Source organism: Leuciscus leuciscus (assembly GCF_965113295.1).
Source record: "Leuciscus leuciscus genome assembly, chromosome: 25".
In the NCBI taxonomy this organism is placed as follows: Eukaryota; Metazoa; Chordata; class Actinopteri; order Cypriniformes; family Leuciscidae; genus Leuciscus; species Leuciscus leuciscus.
In genome coordinates this window covers 1,978,365-1,996,927 of record NC_138724.1, presented here as the reverse complement: position 1 = coordinate 1,996,927, position 18,563 = coordinate 1,978,365, and positions in this window count along the sequence as shown.

The following is an 18,563-nucleotide window of genomic DNA, read 5'->3' as shown; positions in this document are numbered from 1 at the left end:
TAAGCTGGTCAGCAAGGTAGTCCAGGCACACATAGCCATAGGTCATGGTCACTGCGTGCCACATGTATAGTATAGCCTTCTCTGTCAGCTGTGAGGATTTCACATGTGATAAATGCAGGGAGATAGTCAGGCTGATGGAGAAGATTTCAGAATTAGAGACACGCATCCAAACTTTAACCGAGGATAGTAAGGGCGTTTTTCCACTGGGTTCGTTTGCTGCGGTCCGAACCCGAGTGCGCTAGTTCCCGGCGCCCCCCGCAGCGTTGGTCTGGTTTCACACTCAATTAGTTGTATCGTACCCAGGTGCGTTTGCAGTGATCTTACGTCATCGCAAACGCACACGGAAAATGCATGGATAATACAACTCGACTGAGCATAGCTGTAATTTGTCTGTTTTTTGGTGCTATTATGCACAACATAGTGAGAGACATCACCTCTTCAGTGTCCCACAACGTTCCCCTGCCACTCATGGTTGTCGTGTGTGAGGAAACAATGATATCGACAGTGATACGCATGCGCGGGATACTATACTTCCTGAACAAGCGCGCACCCGAGTCCGTGTTGCTTGCACATTAACGCGAACCGCACCACGGTTCGGGAGCAACCGAGCTCAGACCACCTCCTCCAGGTAGTCTCGGGTTCGGTACTCTAGTGCGCACCCGGGTCCGATGACAGCGTTCACATTAGCGATTTTTCATGCGAACCGTGCCCCGGTCCGCACTAAACTGCCAGTGTGAAAGCGCCCTAAGAGTGCAAGGGCTTTAGATACTGCTTTGGATGCGACTAGCTTAGCGAGCCACGTACATTGATCAGTTCCAGTTGTGGAGCCCCTGCAGCAGGGCAACTGAGCGACTGTTTGGCAGCATAGTCGCAGGACAAAACACAGCTGTTCAATTCCGATTACATTAAACAGATTCTCCCCTCTCAGTGACGCACCCACTGAGAATCCTATTGAAAGTGCCCTAGGTATTGGTGATTCTATTACACGGAAAGTGAAAATAGAGACACCAACCACCATAGTCACTTGTTTGCCGGGAGCCAGAGCACCTGACATCAAAGCAAATTTAAAAGTGCTGGCTAATGCTAATCGTAAATTCTTAGCCCAGGTCAGGAAGCAGACAGACTAGTTAAACCGACCTTCTGCTAACAGTCTCATGTCACAGAATTCAAATAAATATGATTTTATGATTCTTTGTTGAAACTGCTCTAATATGAAAATAAATATATTCAGCCTTTCACCCAGACCATTTTTACTTTTCTGGTTGATATTTGGCTGCATTTAATTCTGAGGAATTAAATGGTGAACACCACCTCTGAGCACTCCTCCCGCGATAAGGCGCATGAGTTACTCGAGGTGGTCACTCATGCAATTGCCAGAATACAGCTAGACTGGCCACAGGAGAAAGAGCAAGCGCTCAAAGTTAGAGGAGATCTCTCCCCTTCTTCAAGTACCTTCATGGCGACTTAACTTGTTCATGGGGGAAACGTCTCAGGTTACGTATGTAACCCTGGTTCCCTGAGAGGGAACGAGACGCTGCGTCGAGACGCGGTGGGAACGCCCTGCGTGATTGCGTCGTGAAGCACGTGTATAATCAGTCCAATGGAAAGACGAGACGTCATAGGCGGGTGACGTCATCGACCAGGAAGCTATAAAGCACCCCTGCGACAGACCGCAGCAGCTTCTGAAAGCCGAAGCAAGTCGATCACAGGCATGCAGGGAGTATGGCAAGGCGACGCAGCGTCTCGTTCCCTCTCAGGGAACCAGGGTTACATACGTAACCTGAGACGTTCCCTTTCAAGGGAACTCGAGCTGCGTCGAGACGCGGTGGGAACCCTATACCCACGACGCCATATGACAAATGCCTGTTCTGTATGAAGACCATGCGCACACTAGGAAACAAGCACCCTAGGCCCTGGAGTGGAGCCTAGGTCCAAGTCATAAATCTAACAAATGTAAGCGGTGAGGACCAGCCTGCCGCATTACAGATGTCATAGAGTGAAACTCCTGATAATAAAGCCTTAGAGGCAGCCATACTCCTGGTAGAATGGGCCGGGACAGCCAAAGGTGAAGGCTGTCCGGCCGCTTCATAAGCAAGTGAGATAGCCTCAACTACTCACTTGCTCATTATCTGTTTAGATGCAGGGCAACCTATCTTAGGTAACCTGAAGCAGACAGATAACTGCTCTTATATATATGCCACAGGGCAGCTCTGTGGACATAAGCATCCAAGAGCCCGGACAGGGCAAAACAGATTAAGTTCTTCCTGATCTGGCTTGTATTAAGGTGGAGGACAGAAGGCCTGCAGCACAAATGACCCACAAATTTAGTAGGAATCAGAGTTTCCGCTAGAAAAAAATGGTGCCGGTCAAAGTGACCGGCAGAGGTTTCGTTTTCCGGACATTTTGATGATATGCCGGTCAAATGTCGCCTCTTAATTTGTCAAGTTGAGGAAAACTGGGGGCAGGCTATTTAACTTAAAAAATGACATAATCAGGCCGTATTGAATGCAACATGTTTATAACTTTCAAATAGACGGAAAAAAAACATGAACGTCCGATTGGCGTCAATCAACGCCAATTGTTTTTACTATGGTTTCACATTCATAGTTTAACGACCCAATCCCCCTTCCCCACATAAAATATCTGAATAGTAGCCTATTGTTTTTATTCAAGCGAACTTAATTATACACTCATTTAGCTGGTAACATTTAAATTGGCCACCGTGAAATGACTCCTTGTCAGATGAACTGGAACAAACAAATGACTAGGCCTATAACATCGCGTCATTTTAGGCTACTTTTTACGCTGTTTTGCAGTGCTGAATTGTGCAGCTGCCGACTTAAAATCAAAACTTCCCTGTAGCCGCGTTTCCATTAGCCTACAGATGTGCGCAAATGTTTTGCGCTATTATCTAAATATCTATAAAAAACTATTGCGAAATGACGGCGTTTCCATTAACCGATGTTATGCGACTAAAACGTCCTTTTTTCTCTCAAGATAAGTCATTAAAAAATCACGGCAACGGACGTTGGTTTATATAATATCACAGCCACCGCATTAGACATTATTATTATTATTAAAGGAAGGAGACGTGGCGTGTTATCCAAGCATTAATGGCAGGGAAAGACCCATATATACTGCGAACGACACATATAAGGAGCTTCTGGGTGTTTCGCTCTTATTTCTGCTCCGAGGTTTTGATTGTGGCATTTCTTTGAGATTTAGAATCCAGTATAGGCTAATTATTGTTCCTTTTAAGAATTTAATAAAGAACTGTCTCGTATTCTGTCCAAACGATCCATGTAGGCTACTTTTGTGTCCATTCGTTTTTCCTTTTTTAACCCGTAATTGAAAAACGAAAAATGAACGGTTGTCTTTTTAAAACGCAAAGTTGAACACCAAAATTTTTTATTTGAACTGGCTACACCAACTGCTGCGCAAAAAAGTAAATATCGACGAATTTTCTGATTTTTGTTTATGACTTTTTGCCCCTTTATTAAACATTTAAAATATTCACAAATTAATATGGAAAAATGCATTTTTCGGATTACATAATCAGAAGGTATTAGCTTTCGATTCGAATTTGTTCGTTTTAAAGTGGACATTTCAAGCTTTAGCCTACATAGGCTATATTTTGTTTCAGTTCTCGCGCTCCAGTTTATGGAGATCATGAAAGTGCGTCTGATTGTTTTCTTTTTATTTTACAAAAGCACAACGTTTTCTTGTTATTGTGAGTTTACACAAATAAAAGTAGTTGAGAATAATGTATTATTTTCTGTATGACCAGAAATGATAGAGTATTTTAAGTTGTTTCCACTGTTGATAGGAAAATGCAAGTGTTCGCGCCCGCGCCTCCGTGCCATGCAGTGCGCGCTCCACACTCAGCTTTGTTCCTTTTTTGCATAAAAGCGTCTTCTAAATATAGCCTATTAAATGTTATAATATAATAAAATAATATAGAATTATTATTATTTGCGTAGCTATACATGGACCTCACACACACCGCGTCAGGTGACTGTAAATGCGCAAAAACTGTTTCCATTGCAGTTTTGCGAAATATTCCTTTTTCGAATTGCCCGAAAAACCACCTCATGCGAGCGTAAAAACTTTTTTGCGATAAACGGGAGTTTTTGCGAAATTTACGTGTTTCCATTGTGCATATTTTTAATTCGCAATTTCAATTAGCGCAATTTGAAGGGTAATGGAAACGCGGCCCAACTTGCAATGCGCGTAAGCCGCGTAACCTTGTTCTCAGCAAGGCGACTTCGCTGCTTCGTTTTGATCCGATTCTGCTTTTTCTCCGGTGGTGGTGGAGCTGTCTGGACATCTGAGGCTTCAGGCGTTCCTGATTCACCATCGTCCGTCGCGTCTGGCCTCTGGAAAAAGCTTTTAAGGCTAGTCTGCCTGGGCCTGGCCATATTTGAAACGTCTCACTCATTCGTTCGTTGTTTAGGTCTATATTACAGCCGTTTTAGGCGTGCGCTTTATTTGAAATGCAGCATGCGATGTTGTTTAATAACTTTCAAACGGTAGAGCCTGTTCCTTTATAAAATAGCCAAAGGTCGGTGTATTTTTGCTTTATAGCCTACATTTATAGGCGTATTCTCAAATTCAGATTGTGTTAGGGGGGCGGGATTATTAGGCAAATTTTAATCGGACAATTTGACCGGAGAGATTTAATTTTGTCGGACATTTAATTTTTTTTCGGGCCAATGTCCGGCAATTACCGGACAACGGAAACCCTGGTAGGAATACAACCCGGCAAGGGGTGAGGAAAGACTATCACCATACCAGGTGCAAATCCAAGTACGTGCAGGCCTCAGCCTCAAGTACCACGGAGAAGATGAAATAAGGATCTCTCCTCAGAGATAACCCAGCAAAGAAACATTCATTGCAGAAATCAAGTACTGTACCATAGGGCAGATAGCAAGATTCAGAAGGCATTCTCCGCACCAGGCAGAGAACAGTTTCCATTTCAATGCATATTCAGTCTTCTCGTGGAGGGAGCTCTAGACTAGTATGGTCTCCACGACCTCAGTCGAGAGACCTGAATCTATGAGTTGGGCCCCCTCAGAGGCCGAGCCCATAGTATCCATAACTCCGGATGAGAGTAACTCCCGGGAGCAAAGATATCGGGAAATGCGTACAGGTGTAGCCTCAACCACACCTAATACGTTGCATCCAGTTCAAGCAGAGCTGGATGCATCAGGGAGAACCAAATGGGCAATGCGTTGTATAAACGATGCGAAAGGTAGACTTGAGTTTTGACCGAAGTTCTCCTAAAGGAGCTCCACCACCTTGGGGTGAAGTCCCCATTCCCCGGGCCTCAGCCCCTGCCTCAACAGGATATCTGCTCTGATATACGAGACCATCAGTGTGTTGTCCGGAAGGACAAGCACATGGTGACCTCTCAGGTCTGGCAGGAAGTATTTGAGAGCTCGAAATACCGCCATCATTTCTAGCCGATTTATGTGGCAAGAACGTTGATGGTCCTGCAAAAGACCTTTCGCCGAGCGGCCACTCATGACCGCCCCCCATCCCGTGAGGGAAGCATCCGTCGAAAGCGTTACGCGTCGACAAGAAGCCCCCAGCACTGGGCCCTGGGCGAGGAACCAAGGTTTTTTCCACATGACCAAGGCACGAAGGCATCGCCGCGTGACCTTGATCGTGCGAAATGGATTTCCCCTCGGAGAAAACCCCTTGATCCTGAGCCACCACTGCAAAGGTCTCATGTACAAAAGGCCAAAAGTGATTACGTTGGACGCAGCTGCCATGAGCCCCAACAGTCTCTGAAACTGTTTCACAGTGAGTGACTGGCCTAGTTTTACCCCCTTTACGGCTGTGAGAATCGCAGAAATACGTGCAGGAGACAGATGTGCTCGCATTATTGTCGAATCCCATAAAACACCCAGAAAAGTGGTCCTCTGAGCTGGGAGGAGCACACTCTTCTTGGCGTTGAGCCACAACCCCAACCTCTTTATGTGAGACAGAACGACATCTCGATGCCGAACTGCCAACTGCTCGGACTGAGCTAAAATCAACCAATCGTCGATAAAGTATAATACGCGAATGCCCTGGAGTCTCAGAGGAGCCAGAGCTGCATCCACGCATTTTGTAAAGATGCGGGGTGATAAACCTAGGCCGAAGGGAAGAACCCAATACTGGTATGCTTCGCCCCCGAAAGCAAACCTCAGGAACCTCCTGTGATGAGGATGGATAGATAAGTAAGCGTCCTTCAAGTCTATTGTGACAAATCAGTCCTCGGACTGAATCTGTGACACAATCATTTTAACGTAAGCATTCTTTGAACTTGAGATTCTGAAACCTGCCGTTTAATTGACGCAGGTCTAGAATAGGACGCAACCCCTCATCCTCTTTCAGAACAATGAAGTAACGGCTGTAAAACCCTGACTGTCTGCTGGGAGGAGAAACCCCTTCTATAGCTCCTTTTGCAGAAGTGTCAGTACTTCCTGCTCCATAACCAGAGCCTGCTCGGGGTCCACCACTGTGGGGAGGACCTCTAGAAATCTGGGCGGACGAGAACCGAACTGAATTCTGAAACCCTTTTCTAAAGTGTGCAGGACCCACTGAGAAATATGTGGCAGTAGTTTCCACGCTGCCAGAAATTCTACTAGGGGAACCAGTCTCTCGAGACTGGCCTCTGGATTTGGTTGAACAGTCACTTTGGTGCCCTAAAGCGGCGAACCGGCAGAGAACAACCGAACTGACCATTCTACGCCCCTCCTCGGAGGATCGTATGGGGACGCTGACACCTCGGTGCCCTGAACGGAGAACCGGCAGGGAACAACCGAACTGGCAGCGCTGCGACCCTCCTCAGAGAGTCGCACCCCAGAGGGTGCCGAGGAGAAACGATTTCTCAAAACCGTCCCTGCCCCGGAGGAACCTTCAGAAGCCTGATAGCCTCAGCGTCAGGACTTCTTGTCTAAGTTTTATTAGAGATAACGACAGTCCTCAGATCTTGCCTACCTCTAACTAGCTTTGTTCCTACGACCCTCCTCGGAGGATCGTTGGAAAAAGCAGGCACCTCAGCGCCCTGAAACGGCGAACCGGCAGGGAAACCGAACTGACTGCTCTACGTCCCTCCTCGGAGGATCGTTTGGGGACGCTGACACCTCGGTGTCCTGAAACGGCGAACCGGCAGGAAAACCGAACAGCCAGCGTTGCGACCCTCCTCAGAGAGTCGCACCCCAGAGGGTGCCGAGGAGAAACGATTTCTCAAAACCGTCCCTACCCGGAGGGGACCACCCTCAGAAGCCTGCAGCCTCGGAGTCAGGGCTTCTTCCAGTTTTAGCTATTTTAGAGATAAAACAGTCCTCAGATCTTGCATATCTCTAACTGGCTAGACTGTGACCGCCACCCAGGTCCCCATCGTTTGTGGATGAGCCTGAATGGCGAATCTTTGTTTTGCCGCACTCTATGCTGCGAGGAGCTTAAGTATGCTGAGACTGCTCCCGCCCAGCAGTCTCAGGAACGTTAGATCGGTGAGGAAGAACCTTTGGAACGCCGCTGAAGAGTTTATTTCTTCGTTTTTTTGAAAGCGGAGCGTCCAGAAGAAAAGACATTTTATCTTAATTTTTCTTTACATCAGAAAAACGATATATATATATTAGTGGTGGGCCGTTATCGGCGTTAACGTGCTGCGTTAACGCGAGACTCTTATCGCGCGATAAAAAAAATATCGCCGTTAATCTATTCTCCAAGTTGGGTTGGGAGATGGCTCTATACTACACAAGCTATGATGACGCAATCTACCCGCGGCCGCGAGGTAAACCCGGCTGCAACGCATATTCGTCGTCATCTTAAGTAAACACGGCTGAAAGTGAAAGACGGTGAAAAAGATCGGTGCAACATCCATTATTTGGACTTGGTTCGGGTTTAAGCCGTCAGACGAGCAGCAGCAAACTATATACAGAGTGTGTGGGGTAACAGTTCGGTAAGTTAACACACGACTAATCCGTTCTACCACCTCAAATTCAAAACGAAACATGATATCACTGAATACCAGCGCGCGCGTATTATTCCCATTCCAATATATCTTAGTGGTGTAGCCCATAATCTCGATTTTAAGAATCGTTGTTGTGTTTCTTTTTAACTGAAAAGACATCAGTTAGACAATATTCTAATTTTAAATTTGGGGTTTCATAAGCTCCAAGCCATAATAAACATTAGACCTACTTAAGTCTCTGCAGCTAGTGTACTTACATTTTATTTATCTGCAAAATTATGTTGTATACAGTTTTGCTCAATATATGTTCTCAAAACTACATACACCCTTTAAAAAAAATACATTTAGCAGTTGTTTAGCATGGGTCTGTGTAATCTGTTCTGAAATGGTTTTATTATAATATACTGTATATCGTTATCGCAAGAGGCTGCAATGTATATCACAATATAGATTTTAGGCCATATCGCCCATCCCTAATTGATAGCCTATAGTAGTTGATAATAACATAGGCCTACCTAATGTTGCCTACGGACGGTAACAGTACAGTAGTAACCTTTTACAGTCTATGAGTAGAACAGCTTTCTCAAGCAGTTTGTGATGCATTTTGGAAACAGGAGATGAGCCCCTGGTCTAATGCGCCACCTGGCTTGAGAAACCCGTTCTCAAAGACTTACTTTTATAGTCATTATTTGGGTAGCACACATATTCTGAATGCTTTCGGCAGAATTCAAATGAGCCATTTTAATCTAGATTAATCTAGATTAATTTCAAAATTAATCTAGATTAATCTAGATTAAAAAAATTAATCTATGCCCACCTATAATATATATATATATATAAATATAACACTCCGTGGCCACCAGCAGGAAACAACCGAACTGGCAGCGCTGCGACCCTCCTCAGAGAGTCGCCACCCAGAGGACACCGAGGAGAAACGATTTCTCGAAACCGTCCCTCCCCGGTATAGTTTATCTGTTGCGCGACGCAATTCTCGAATAGCGTCAGTGCTGTTACATCCTCACATTCATCCATGCTTATATACTTTACCTACCAGTGCTGCCTAATAATATTTATCTATTATTTATGGTGGCTGGTGGGTAACGTCGGGGTTATGATGACGCCGACCCAGGAGAGAGATAGCTCGCAAGCGTCTCTTTAACCCGAGGCACTGTCATACCATGATACTTAATACCCATAACATTACTATAGTAGAAGTTTAGGGATAAAACACATAAACAGAAACCGGTTTATTCCACGATCTCGACACCTCAGTGTGGAGATAGGGAAAAAACGGCACTCCCCGACGAGGAGGCTGAGATATAGAGTTTTCCTTATATTTTCACTCTCATATATGTTCGGCTGGCCAGTAATATTTAACTTAGCAACAGCATTATATAAAACCTCCTTTTATAAGCTCCTCTTTATTCAACAGAGTTATGAGCTGACTTATTCATTTATTTATTGAAAACTCATAAACATCTGCCTTATTTTGATATTTTTTCTTTTATTTATTTATTTTTTAAACAAAAACACTAACGATACCAATTCCTCGGAACTGGAAATCGCAGCATGAGTGCCTCATCCCGGGGAGGAGAAACCGCAGAGCGTGCACTCACCGTCTTCAAACAACATGAGGTGTCCTGAATTACCGCTGGGTGTGAATTGTGCTTAAAAAAAAACAAAGCCTTATACAAAAATACACTTTATTATAAAACCACCAGCACCAGTAAAATTCTCACGCTCTCAGAAATCTCCCAGCATGACAAATAATTCTCCAGGGCCAGGCTTAGTGGGAACAAGGCAGGCCGGCTGTAACTCAGGAGGTCGTCCAAACCCACCTCAAGTCACAACAAATCAAACACCACGTGCCCAGACCATAAGGAAGTTGTGTCAGCACACACAGCACACGGTGGAGCACACACTACCGAATGAAGCAGCTAGCCTCCCCTGTTCCACATTGAGTCCTCACTGGCTCCTGGAGAAGAAAAGAAAGAGAAACGCACATTAACACACACACAAAAAAAGAAACTTACACTAAATAATGAAAAGGAAAAGACCAAAGTAAAGTTTACAGACACAATGTTATGGTGGCTATAATACTCAGGCCCCCTGACGGCACTCTCTGCAGCAAAGGCAGATAATCAGCGGGTAAGAAAAATACATTATGCAAAATAAATCAAAACCACATCAACAGAAAAATAACCACAACAGAATTAACAACAAAATAAAACCCACTGTTAGCAAAAGAAACCAAAATCACAAAAAAGATATTGAAAAAGGTCGCAATAACGAGTCCCAAGATCCAAGTGCAAGTGAAAGACAGTTTATTGAGACAGCAAGCCGGCGAGGAGGACACCACTGAGCAGGAGCCGGCGAGGAGGACACCACTGAGCAGGAGCCGGCGAGGAGGACACCACTGAGCAGGAGCCGGCGAGGAGGACACCACTGAGCAGGAGCCGGTGAGGAGGACACCACTGAGCAGGAGCCGGCGAGGAGGACACCACTGAGCAGGAGCCGGCGAGGAGGAGGACACCACTGAGCAGGAGCCGGCGAGGAGGAGGACACCACTGAGCAGGAGCCGGCGAGGAGGACACACTGAGCAGGAGCCGGCGAGGAGGAGGACACCACTGAGCAGGAGCCAGTGAGGAGGACACCACTGAGCAGGAGCCGGCGAGGAGGACACACTGAGCAGGAGCCGGTGAGGAGGACGCCACTGAGCAGGAGCCGGTGAGGAGGACACACTGAGCAGGAGCCGGCGAGGAGGACACACTGAGAGGACACCACTGAGCAGGAGCTGGTGAGGAGGACACCACTGAGCAGGAGCCGGCGAGGAGGAGGACACCACTGAGCAGGAGCCGGCGAGGAGGACACCACTGAGCAGGAGCCGGCGAGGAGGACACCACTGAGCAGGAGCCGGCGAGGAGGACACCACTGAGCAGGAGCTGGTGAGGAGGACACCACTGAGCAGGAGCCGGCGAGGAGGAGGACACCACTGAGCAGGAGCCGGCGAGGAGGACACCACTGAGCAGGAGCCGGCGAGGAGGACACCACTGAGCAGGAGCCGGCGAGGAGGACACCACTGAGCAGGAGCCGGCGAGGAGGACACCACTGAGCAGGAATCTCAGGTGGACAGTGATGTAAATCCACTTGACTGGTGGAAAACACCAGAAATACATTTCCAAAAGGGTAGCAGTGCATCCCTGGCTCTGAGAGGGCTTCAGCACCGCAGGGAATATTAGCATGACTTGAGCCGGATGCTGTGGACAGGCTGGTGTTCACCAACAACATGAGACGCATGTAGATCCAGAGGAACCCAGTTGATGGCAGAACATGTTCAAGCCGTCTAAAGCATGTTTCCTCTGCTCTAGTGACTCTTATATTACAAAGGCTACTTTAAATTATAAAGGCTATTTTACCTTTTAGTCTCTAAATTGTAGACTTTGTTGACAGTGGTATCACTCGTTTACTTGCTATTTTTTTCCTGAGTGCAATATTTCTGACACAATCTGAAGTGTTTCAGATTTTACACTTTTTTTTGTAGTGACATTTTTCACTTAAAAAGTTGCTGATGCAGTTCACGACCCCTTTAAAGGATTATCCCTAACTCAAACATCTTACTAAGGATTCTGAAGAACTGTATTTTTACAAAGTCGCACTGAACTGGAAAAAAAAACAAGAAGTGGCTGCAGTGGTTTCAGTTTTGCAATTTGCACCATGGTAACACAAAAATAAGTGCTAATTCAGAAGAAGGTGCTGATAAAATGCATCTCAGAGAGTAACACTGTGTCTCCAGTATTATTTAGATTCATCACAGTTCATCAAAGTTTCAATAACCTGCAGATTTCTGCCATGTGTCACACTTCAGAATGAATACAGTTAATGAACACAGACAAATATAAACTGGCTATATATGAATTTCTCCACAAAACTTGGTGACACTTTATTTTGCAGTGTTCTTGCACATTACATGAAGAGCCGAACACGTTTTGCCTTTATTAATTTCTGTATACCGATTTAAATGCACTTGGGGTTCGGAGTATTTATTTATTTCCACATTCATTTCACAAATGTCTAGTGTAATTATGTGTTCTTGTTTCATAAATGCAGTGTTCACTTTTTCTTTTTTTACTGCGAAAGAAAGGAAGTGACATGTGACAACATGCCCCATAGGTGGGGAACACTGTAACCATGTGACAGCTTAACATGTTATCTGGGTTAATCAGAAAATATATATTAGACAAACTAAAATCTTTTGTTTATAAAACACAATTATTAACTTTTTCATATTTTCACGCTTCCATTCAATCCCTTCACTCCAGACTCCTCAGCTCCTCCCACTCGTTCCCATTCCCCGGAATACTAACCACCTACAGTACATCTGCTGTCACCAATCGAGAAATGGGGCCGTATGTATAAAGCTGCTCAGAGTAAAATCTTTGTCTCAAGTGTGTCAAAATACTAAGAATGACGTAATTTTACTCGTATTCCTAAACTTAAGAATAAGTGTGATTCATAAAGGTTCCTAAGCATTAAGACTAGGTCTCAGCTGAATTATTGAAGAGTGCTGGAGAGATATCCTAACCTAGTTAGGAGTAACAAGATGGCATCATAGAGGAGGAGACACAAACTTTCCAACGAACATATAATGTATTGGAGTTATGTAGCCTACATGTTTATGATGTTATGTATTTTATGGTATATTGCAGGCAGTTAAATAAACGATACAGGCTTGATCGAATACAATGTAATAACTCATCTCACTCAACACATTAGTGCTCTGACTGCAGTGATGAAAAGTAATAATGACATGTTTGGTGACTGGAAACCAGCAGCAGTGCACCGGTGAAGACTCGGCCCTTCAGTCCACAGTACGCAGGGTCTGACACAGCCCTATTGTGGACCTGACCACACCAAACATAGTAGAGGCCCAAAGTCATGAAAGTGCAAAGGCTTTTGTTTTGTTTTTTGCTTTTAATGACCTTAGTGGTTATCCTAAGTTCATCAAATGACCTAAGTTCACCAAAATGTGAAAAAAATAAAATATATATATATATATATATTTTTTTTTTTTCACATTTCAAAATATGAAGGAAGAACAAAAACTTAACTTAGTGAAGGTTTTTATTTGACAATAATATAATGGCAGTTCATTGACTTTCCAACTGATCTTCAAACCGGCAAAAGCAAGTCACTTTTATGAGGATTGCACATTTCCCTGGAGTTGTTGGAGCCGCTGAAGGAACTCATGATTGCATCATCACTCACACTGTAAATGAGGAGACATACTTGTGACACTGTCACACATGACACATGTTTTAACCACTCTGTATATTATAATGATTTTATGTATATTAGAGTTTTAATAGGTTTACATGTTGTCTTAGTCATTTTAGTCCATTTTATTCCTCTTATCTGTTTTATGTGTGTATGTCTTTAAATGATTATGGATCTGCCTGTCATGTGAGCAATCACATGACAGGAAACAGGAAATAGCCAGCATAAAAGAAGGAGCATGGCAAACAAACAGGGTCTCTGTCAAGAGGACCAATTCTGGATTGAGGAGTTGATTTAAGGACTTACCATTCCAGCAAACCACATCACTTTCATTGGATTATCACTACAGTTGGATTGTATATACACCGGTGGACACTTACACATTGGGACTTACAGCACGCAAGGACTCTTAAGGACTGTTTTAGGGTATGGAACCAATAGACTATGCTTTTAACAGCCTAAGGCTTCTTTGTTGTATTGTGTTGTTTTAAGTCCTGGTAGAAATTGTAAATACACTTCATTTATTCACTTTATTTCTGTTGTCGTCTCATCTTTTAAAACACTTGAAAAAACTCACACAGTTTAATCTGACCCCATTTTTAGCTCATGTAACTCTACCGATAAGGCTGATTGTTACATATGGTGGCCCGTACGGGGACGTTTAAAGATTTTTAACGCTGTGTTGAGAAGAGTGTTTTAAGATGATGACTAGTCAAGATAGTGCTGCTTCTTTTAATACATCAGCTGGTTTTAATGATGAACAGTTTTTACATCATTGTGAGTGTGTACAGCTTCGGGCTGAGGTGATTGCTCTTAAAAACATTGTTTTAAAATTGGAGAAGAATTTTAAAGACTCTGTTGAAAGTAATCTTAATCGTGAAGTGTATTTTAGAGAGGCTGTGGATTTAAAATTGTGTAAAATGGAGGAATCTATAAAGGATGCCGTGGGAACACTGGAGAGAGAGGTCATCGAGTGTTTCAAGAGGAGAGACAAGAAATGGGCGAAACAACTGGAGCAAAGGAAGGATCCAGAAGCCATTATCTTCTCTCCCACTGCGACGACCAGCCCGGTTTCTCCCACGTCAACCCCTGGCTTTCCTTCGGCCAACAATCCCACCACCTCAACCACTTCACGACCCCTCAACAGAGCAACTGATGGAGAATTCTGTGCCACAATACCAGCTGGGCCAGACTTCGACCCCATAATCTCCATCCTTCCCTTCTCCAGAGAGCAACTCGCCAGCGCACAGGGTGCTGATGACACTCTCCAGGGACTTACCATCTCTCCCACCACTCAACCAACCAACCGGGTCGAACTGCGGGAACACCAGGGCTTGATGTATCGGCGGATCCAGAAGGGGGACGACAACATGAAAATCCAGCTCGTCGTTCCCAAGCCCCTGATCCAGCAGACGATACAGCACTTCCATCTAAAGACAGAGGAGAAACATCATGGACGGCTAAAGAGCCTCCTGCAGATCTTGGAAGTTGCCTGGTGGCCCACGATCCGCAGCGACGTCTGGAGATTTGTCGCCGATTGCAAGTTGTGTGGTGTGGAGACCAAGGAGTGTGCAGTCATCAATCCTAACAAGAAACCACTTCACCATCAACATCACCGTTCATCATCACCGAAAGAGACCCTTAAGCCGGATAGAAGGAATTGCCGGGGTGAGAGGCATGCCAGGAAAGCTGGGTATTTCAGGACCCTGGGAGGAATGGCGTCACCGACCCAAGGACACCCAGGCTGGTATCGGATTCCACCTCTCTCTGGTGTTCCCATAGATTCCTCCGGCAGACTAGTGCCTATGTGGGAGGGCCTAGTTTTATCTAATTTATTACAAAGACATTTTAGGACACACATTCAAGAGGATACCCACTACATGGACAATGGCTGACAGTACCTTCAAGGGACTAGTACCTTCCCCGGGGAGCCGTAGGCTGGGGGGGGGGGGGACTATGTGACACTGTCACACATGACACATGTTTTAACCACTCTGTATATTATAATGATTTTATGTATATTAGAGTTTTAATAGGTTTACATGTTGTCTTAGTCATTTTAGTCCATTTTATTCCTCTTATCTGTTTTATGTGTGTATGTCTTTAAATGATTATGGATCTGCCTGTCATGTGAGCAATCACATGACAGGAAACAGGAAATAGCCAGCATAAAAGAAGGAGCATGGCAAACAAACAGGGTCTCTGTCAAGAGGACCAATTCTGGATTGAGGAGTTGATTTAAGGACTTACCATTCCAGCAAACCACATCACTTTCATTGGATTATCACTACAGTTGGATTGTATATACACCGGTGGACACTTACACATTGGGACTTACAGCACGCAAGGACTCTTAAGGACTGTTTTAGGGTATGGAACCAATAGACTATGCTTTTAACAGCCTAAGGCTTCTTTGTTGTATTGTGTTGTTTTAAGTCCTGGTAGAAATTGTAAATACACTTCATTTATTCACTTTATTTCTGTTGTCGTCTCATCTTTTAAAACACTTGAAAAAACTCACACAGTTTAATCTGACCCCATTTTTAGCTCATGTAACTCTACCGATAAGGCTGATTGTTACAACTATATCAACAGAAAATTATTCTGTAGCACTTTTTATTTTTTATTTTACTTTTTTAAATAAATGCAGTGACCTCACCCTTGCAGGCTCACTATTGGCTGATTCAGAGGTTGAGGGCGGCCATTTTGAGTTGACATCATTGTAGTCCTTTGTTTACAGCACTTAAGAATCAGTCTTATACTTTACTGAAAGTTGCTTTTATCTTCTTTATAAAAGTCTCCTACTCTTAGAAAAGTCCTACTTTTTCTAAGAATTTTTTTACACTTAAGACAAAGCTTAGGACTATTCTTAAGAGCCTTTCTGAGAAGTTTTATACATACAGGCCCTGTTCTTAAACCACTCTCACTCTCTCACACACACTCACTCTCACTCTCTCACACACACTCACTCTCTCTCACACTCACTCTCAAACACACTCACTCTCACTCTCATACTCACACTCACTCTCTCACTCACTCACTCTCACACACACTCACTCTCATACTCACACTCTCTCACACTCACTCACTCTCACACTCACTCTCACACTCACTCACACTCATTCTCTCTCACACTCACTCTCTCTCTTACTCAATCACTTTCACTCTCTCACACTCACTCACTCACTCACTCACACACACACACTCTCACTCACTTTCACTCTCTCACTCACACTCAAACTCACTCTCTCACACACTCACTTTCACTCTCTCACACTCACTCACTCACACTCATTCTCTCTCACACTCACTCTCTCTCTCTCTCACTCACACTCTCTCACTCAATCACTTTCACTCTCTCACACTCACTCACTCACTCACTCACACTCTCTCACACTCACTCACACTCTCACTCTCACACTCACTTTCACTCTCTCACTCACACTCAAACTCACTCTCTCTCTCTCACACTCACTCACTCACTCACTCTCTCTCACTCACTTACACTCACTCACACTCTTACTCTCACTCACTTTCACTCTTTCGCTCTTGAAAACAACATTACAAAGAACGGGCACTAAATTCAGAAGCTCCGAAGATTAGAAAAACAAAATATTTACAAAACTGTCAATACTTTTATCTTAGCAACAAATAATTGCTTTCACATTCAGTGTATACTGTATATATATATTATAGGAAGATTGAGCTTAGACATAAAAACAAATCTTTAGAATAATTTTTTGGTGTTGAATCAAACGGATCACTCAATTTAAACCATAATCCAAACATTTCTCCCCAAAAAAACTCCTGCCTTTTATTGTAATTCATTTGTTATTCCAAATTTTCATTCTGTGAGGAGAAAAAGTTTGTCAAAGCAGTTTCTAGGCCAAGAGAGCTTGCTCATGACATTCAGAAAATCAAGACCACACACATTCATAAAGATATTATGAGGAATAAAAACCCAAATCGAATCAAGATCACCAACACACTGTTTGATCCAATTGATCTTGAAAGTATTTATATCTACATAATCCAGCATTTCAAATTCTATCAAAGTAAAGTAAGGTCAGTTATCAAACATCTATTTTGTTTTCTTAACTTTGTTGTTAAAATGAAGCTGTTGCCTAACTGACATGCTTTATAAATATACATAATACATTCCTTATGACGAATTATGTTCAGGAACAATTTCAGATTTAATTGGAGACCATCAGAGAAAATTTGAACAACTTTTATTGCAATATCTTTCAAAAAATAAAGTTGCATCATAAACCAATTGTGAAACGTTTATTTCTCTATTAAATAATGTTATACCATGAAGATAAGGGTTTTTACTATATTGATTAATAAGAGCTCCACTACAACCAATAACAAATAGGAGGAATTGCCAGACAATAAAGTATTAGCCTGTAATATAACTGAGCTATTAATGCCTTCATTAAACATTTTAACCACTTCAGTGATTTTACTAGCAAAGCCAAACGCATTTACACCCTGTAAGAAAAGCTCAGTGGTGTCGAACAGCTTATGAACGTGCATCTGGATCAACAGTGATTATGGTCTCTAATAAAAGCCTGATATTGGAGCTAATGTGTGATGTTTAGCCATTTGAAATCCTCTAATTATGTTTCCAAAATCACTCTTCAGTCTAGTTGCATAAACTAAAACTTAGTTCATAGTCAACATTTAATAAAGTAATTGGCCTCCAATTATCAGTGAGGGAAGGATCTTTATCTGGGTGTAGAATTGAGGTAATAATACTTTGTTTTATTGTTGTTCTCAATTCTTTATTTTCTAAACATTCATTTTCTATCAATTTAACAATTAAACCTGTTGCACATAATAATGATCAGAGAGCAGACTGTGGTTTAATATCCAGTGTCCATGAATCATATTACGCTTATCCAGACCATCAGAGGAAACCAGTGTGGATTTATGATGTGATAGAGAAGTCATTATTGTTTGAGTGAGTTAAATCAGGAGGAATCAGACAGTATCTGTTCTTGATTTTAAAGAAAGAGGAATTATTGCCTGTATAATCACATCAGTTGTGGTTCAAACGTCTCCGTTCATCCGTCGCTTCAGTTCTACAATACATCTGAGAACAACACCTATAATTACATATATTTCTCTTTACTTCCTACAAGGACTCAAATGTTAAAGAGAATATCAACACCTGTGGAGTGACTGATCCATGACTAAACCTACAGAATCTCCCACTGGTTTCTCCTCAACTGGTTTCGCCTCTGAACTGGTTTCTCCTCAACTGGTTTCTCCCCTCAACTGGTTTCTCTCCTGGACTGGTTTCTCCCTTCAACTGGTT